The sequence below is a fragment of the Bacillus rossius genome, unplaced genomic scaffold, assembly GCF_032445375.1.
Source record: "Bacillus rossius redtenbacheri isolate Brsri unplaced genomic scaffold, Brsri_v3 Brsri_v3_scf121, whole genome shotgun sequence".
Lineage (NCBI taxonomy): Eukaryota > Metazoa > Arthropoda > Insecta > Phasmatodea > Bacillidae > Bacillus > Bacillus rossius.
Window position 1 is genome coordinate 40,001 of NW_026962245.1, and position 5,838 is coordinate 45,838.

A 5,838-nucleotide genomic window follows, 5' to 3' on the forward strand; every position below is an offset into this window, starting at 1 on the left:
GGTTCGACAAAGTACTGGGTTTGGGTGTGTTAGAACATGTGTTTCAATAACACAGTGTACAGGCAAATGGTCAGAATCAAGTTCTGGCAGAACTTTTAGTTGAATATTTATATTAGGAATATTAGTGAGAATTATATCTAAAACGTCTGGCTGATGGCTGATATTAGCATGGTAATGCGTGGGAGTGATCGGCGCATGGATTAAATATTTATTTTGTAGTGAGTGTTCGCTTAACACTGCCCCTTTGCGATTGTTATATCTACTGTTCCACTGTTTATGTTTTGCATTTAGATCACCAGCTATAATGAATGGGTGCGGTTGGTTTATTATTTCGTTGAGGTCTGTATTTAGCAGAGGTTTATTTGGCGAGCAGTAGGCTGCGACTAAAGTTATGTGGCCGGTATTTGTGCGAATATTTATAGACGTATTTTCTATGTGGCTGGTTTCTGAAGGTTTATTTATGTGGTGTTGAAGTCGGTTATGGACTAAAATTAGAGTTCCTCCTCCGGCAGTTACTCTGTCTGTGCGGTAGGTTATGTAATTTTTAATAGTGCAACGTTTTGTAGGTTTTAAAAATGTTTCGTTAATTAAGGCCACTTCCACTCCGTACTCCTCCAGAACTCTCTCAAGTTCGTAGAGTTGTGTGGTTATCCCATTAGCATTCCAGTACAGGATGGAAAGGGTACCTGGGTTCGGGGCAGGAGGATGTGTACCCATTAAACGGCCCCGGAGAAGGTTGTCAGGGCCTGCACCAGCAGGAGGGTCTTCATTGAGGGATCGGTGGCTGTGTTGGCAAGGAGCATGTAGGGCTTCATGTGTGCCATGAATGCGGCGAAGTTGGCATCGCGCAGGAAATTCATCAGGTCCCGGAGGTCGGACATGGCGGATTGGATGCCAGCACAGTCGCCGAGGGAGCTTGGAGTTGCGGTAGGAGCTTGGGAGAGGGGGGGTGGGTGTTGGGAGGGGGTGGGGGGAGGAGGGGGGGTGGGAGCTGGTGTGTGTTGCGGTACGATGATGCGTTGTGCGTTGTTGTTCGCCGCCTGTGCGAACGAGAAAGTTGGCACCACTGGCCTCGTGGGTGCGGGGGGTGGTAGCAGTGGGTAGTGAGCTGGTGTTGGCTGTGTCGCAAGAGGCTGCGCGAGTTCTGCGCGCGAAGACGCCTGATCCTGACGGAATTGCACATACTTCAGGTATTCGGGGCAAAGTTTGGAGTTCCCCTCGTGCACGCCATTTCCCTTGCAGTTTGCACAGTTGGGATTTTTGTTGAGGTTGGGACAGGCGGCGTATGTGTGGGGCCCGGCGCAGTGCTTGCATTTGGTGGCGAGTCGGCAGAAGTTGCGAGTGTGCAAAAACTTCCAACAGTTCTGACACTGCGCAACGTCTCCGACACGTTTGCGGTATTGTGTCACTTCAACACGGGTCATGTTGATAGTTGTGAGTGACGTGAGGCGAGGGAGGGTGTCATTCTTAGCGGCCGTGACGCTAAAGAGCGGTAGTGGCTCCTCCCAGGTGTTGGTGGGATCGGCAGGGTCCGCGCATTTTTTGTGGAATTGGTAGACGTCCAAGATGGTGTACCCACGTGCCTCCAAGTCTTCTCGGATTGATTCCGTTGGCGTGGCGCGCGGCATGCGGACAACAACTTTCTGAGGCAACTCAGAGGCTGTACAGAAAGTGTAGTACGGGACTGGCACTGAATCAAGGTATTTTTTGAGAGATTGGTATGCCTGCAAGTGTTCGCACGCGATCTGCAGGCCCTCGCGCACGAGAGAAATCTGCGCGGCCCCTGGGGCGAGAGATCGCATGCGAGCCACCAGCTGGCTGTAGAGAGACTGGTCTGGAACGACCAGCCTGAGCGCGTGTTTGCGCGGTCCTGAGGCACGCGGGGTGCGGGTGGAGGGGGCGGCTGCGCCCTGATTGGCCGGAGCTGGAGCGGGTGGAGAGGGGGCGCTGGAGGGCCCTGCCGTGGGTCGGGACGCGTCTGCCTCCGCGAGCGTGGCGAAGCGATTTGTAACCGCGATTTCAGGTGGCCTGACTGCTGGCGCTGTTGTTCGCTGCCGTTTCCGCTGCATGGTCCATTCAGCTTGTCGCTCCTGTTCCTCCTCTCGCTGCTCTGCTGCATTCTTTTCTTTTTCCTGGAAGTGCAGCCAGGCCCTGAATTTCGCCATGTCGCTCGCGGGGACCATGAGCGGCGCGGAGTCGGTAGGAGGGACAGAGGTGGTCGTGTCCATGTTCGTGGGTTCCTGGGGGGGTGCGGTGTCTGATATGGTGTGGTCAGGTACCTGTACCTGAAAAGTACCTCCCTCGTAGGAAATTAGGGCTGCGCCAGGCGGAAGGTTGTCCGGAATTGACAGGGACGGGATGTCCTGTTCCTGCATGCCACTGGCCCCTTCCCCAGCCGGCCCCAGGGCGCGGGTGTAGGAGGGGGGGGAGGTTGCTGGAATGCCTGTCTGTTGCTTTAAGAGCGTGTGGTCTGTCAAAAACGTATCCCTAATCGCTGTGAGGGGGCTCGCCGCTGACCCGAGCGGGCTAGGCTCGAGATGACCTGTCGAGTTGTTAAAAATTAACTCGCAGGTCGGCTGCCACCCTCGTGTCCACGAGCTATCGAAGCGGTGCGAAGCGAAGAAGGAGGCAGGGCCGCACTCCGACGATCCGAACAGCTCCGAGGTCGCGATGAATCTGGCTGCTCGGCCGCCTCTGTCGTTAGTTTCTATGGATCGACTTCTGTGCTGTGATTGGCTGTTCTCGCCAGCCAATGGAGATGCCGGGCCAATCGCAGTGCACCACAGCTTTAACAAAACTGTTGAAATTTTTACAGCACGCGCAGACGGACCACGATGGCGCGCACGAAGCAGACGGCTCGTAAATCTACTGGAGGCAAAGCGCCGCGCAAGCAGCTGGCCACCAAGGCGGCTCGCAAGAGCGCGCCGGCCACGGGGGGAGTGAAGAAGCCACATCGCTACCGCCCTGGCACTGTCGCGCTGCGAGAAATCAGGCGCTACCAGAAAAGTACCGAGCTGCTTATCCGCAAGCTGCCCTTCCAGCGCCTGGTGCGAGAGATCGCCCAGGACTTCAAGACAGACTTGCGCTTCCAGAGCTCGGCCGTCATGGCGCTGCAGGAGGCCAGCGAGGCTTACCTGGTGGGGCTCTTCGAGGACACCAATTTGTGCGCCATCCACGCCAAGAGGGTCACCATCATGCCCAAGGACATCCAGCTTGCCCGGCGTATCCGTGGCGAGCGTGCTTGAGTTCCTTGCCATTTTTTTTGCAAGGGGGAAAAAAAAAACAGCCCTTATTAGGGCTAAAAATAACTGTCAAATTTGAAAGGAAAACAGTTGTCTGGCTTTTTGTACCTATTAGCTGTCGTTGACCTTTACCCAGCCAATAATATATTACATTAATAAGAATTTGGAAAAACACAGTTATAGTGTCTGTGTTTTGAGGTGGTTGTTTATATTGTACACAAAAGATTTGCACACAATGCAATGTATTCTGCATAGGAAATAAAAACTCTTCAAACAGTGCCTGTCTGCAGTAGCAGCACCATCAGCAGCAGCAGCAGCAGCAGCAGCAGCAGCAGCAGCAGCAGCAGCAGCAGCAGCAGCAGCAGCAGCAGCATAAAGTTCACCATTAATACCCTGAGACCTAATCCTTACAAAAAAAATATGTGTGTGTGTGTGTGTATATATGTGTATATATATATATATATGCTGAAATAAGAGTGAGATGTTTGTAAGACGTTTTCCTGCTTAAAAACTTTAAATAATTTTGCACCTAAACTATACACACAATGTAATTGATAAATTTCTTTATTTATTTATTTATTTCCCCCGCTTCAAATACCATAAGAAATTTTTTAACCAGAATTTTACCTAACGGCAGAGGTGTGGCTATAGGAGGCAATGATTGCAACAACTGATACCTTCATGACTAGTATTGTTGGCCCTTAGAAGGGCCGATAAGGTGGTACAGTGCCACAGAAAGTGCCAGCGGTCCTGCTGGTCATTTCCGCTTTGGGGCTGCTTTCTTGGGCGACTTGCTCTTTGGGGCAACCTTCTTTGGCTTTGGAGCACGGGGTTTCTTCGTGGGAGGTTTGGACACCTTTTTTGCCTTTGAAGGTGCCTTCTTGGGCTTGGGGGTTGCAGCTGCTGCCTTTTTTTTCTTTTCTGCTGTAGGCGGAGTCTTCTTGACTGGTTTCTTGCCCACCGCTGCCTTCTTGGCTACGGATCGCTTCTTTTCCTTAGGGGCAGCTGCACCACGCTTGCCGCTTGGAGCCTTGGGCTGGTCCGGAGCACCGGTGGTCCCTGAAGCCAGCTTGAAGGAGCCAGACGCACCCTTGCCTTTGGTTTGGACAAGCTCGCCGCTAGCCACTGCTGCCTTCAAGTATTTCTTGATGAAAGGTGCCAGCTTTTCCGCATCTACTTTGTAGGTAGAGGCGACGTATTTCTTGATGGCTTGCAGTGATGAGCCGCCCCTTTCCTTGAGGCTCTTGATCGCAGAGGCCACCATTTCAGATGTGCGCGGGTGCGCGGGCTTGGCTCGTGGCTTCTTCGACGCAGCCTTGCCTTTCTTCGGGGAAGCTGCCTGTGATGGGGCAACAGCTGGTGCTGCAGTCGCTGCTGCGGTATCTGCCATGACGAGACTGATCCTACAGAATGCAAGAGCAAAGTGAAAATAAAATTTTTCTCTCTGCAAATATCTGGTTACCCAATTTTCTGGTTGCGGACGGTTCAGAAAATTCTCGATGCCTTGCTCACGTAGGGAGCAGCGCACTTTGGACAGCGAAAGTAATGTAGGGCTTCTTTAGCACTGATTTTTCAATGTTTTCTAAATGTCAGCAGTCTACGATGACATAATGGGCAGTTCCACTAATAGTGTAATTTTTTTATGGCAGCTGCACTGTTTAATTTGCACTGCGAGCTGTTTAAATTTACTGCTACACCAAACAGGGAACTTTTCATTTGCAGATGTTATTCAAGGAATCAAATACGTAATTTGTGCTGGAATCACTTGAAAATGGTTAAATTAACTTAGGTATACTTTAGTGTATAGTATGCTGAAAATGTGGAGATAATTTCATGAAGGCTGTTTGCTGTGGAAGCACTAGCAAATCACCTTGTTCAGTGCCACCTGGAATGGCTTTCTTCGTGCACCTCCAAGGATGATGTGATTATTATTGTGAGTAAATTTTGTTTACATTTTCATTGTGTGAATAATAAAACTTTTAACTGTACACACAACAAGCATTTCACTTGGATCTGATGCATTCTCAAGAGTGCAGTTTCTGTTTAGCTTTTAAAACTGGCTGCCCTTCAATTCACTCAAGGTGCAGATGCAAGTTGCTGATGAAGTATTCCACACACATGCTACATTGGAGAAATATTTTAATAAAAATTAAAACTCTTGCAGGATTTCGAATAAAAACTATCCTATTTATCCCTTCTATGTTTTGGTACTGCGAAATTGAGAGAGGTAAGTAAGTTGTGAGGTTATTTTTACTTGCTTGCATGTGAGGTTAGCAGAGCAAAAATATTTTTGAAATTGCAGATACATGGTCACTTTATTTCGTTGCAAACATTTATAAGCTCGTAATCTTATTTAAAGTCTCCATACTTAATGCGTTTGGAAAACCTTCTTTCTCTCAATTTTACAATGGAACAAAATTTTACTTGTATGTGTACATTAATTCCATCTCTAAATGATGTAGGTTTACGCACCGAGATCAGGTACATTGTAGAGAGAAAAACACACGAGTACCTGCTTATTTTGAAGTTTTAATGAGTATATTAAAAAAAAAAAAAAAAAACGATAAAAATATAATTGAAAAAGTATATTATTCAC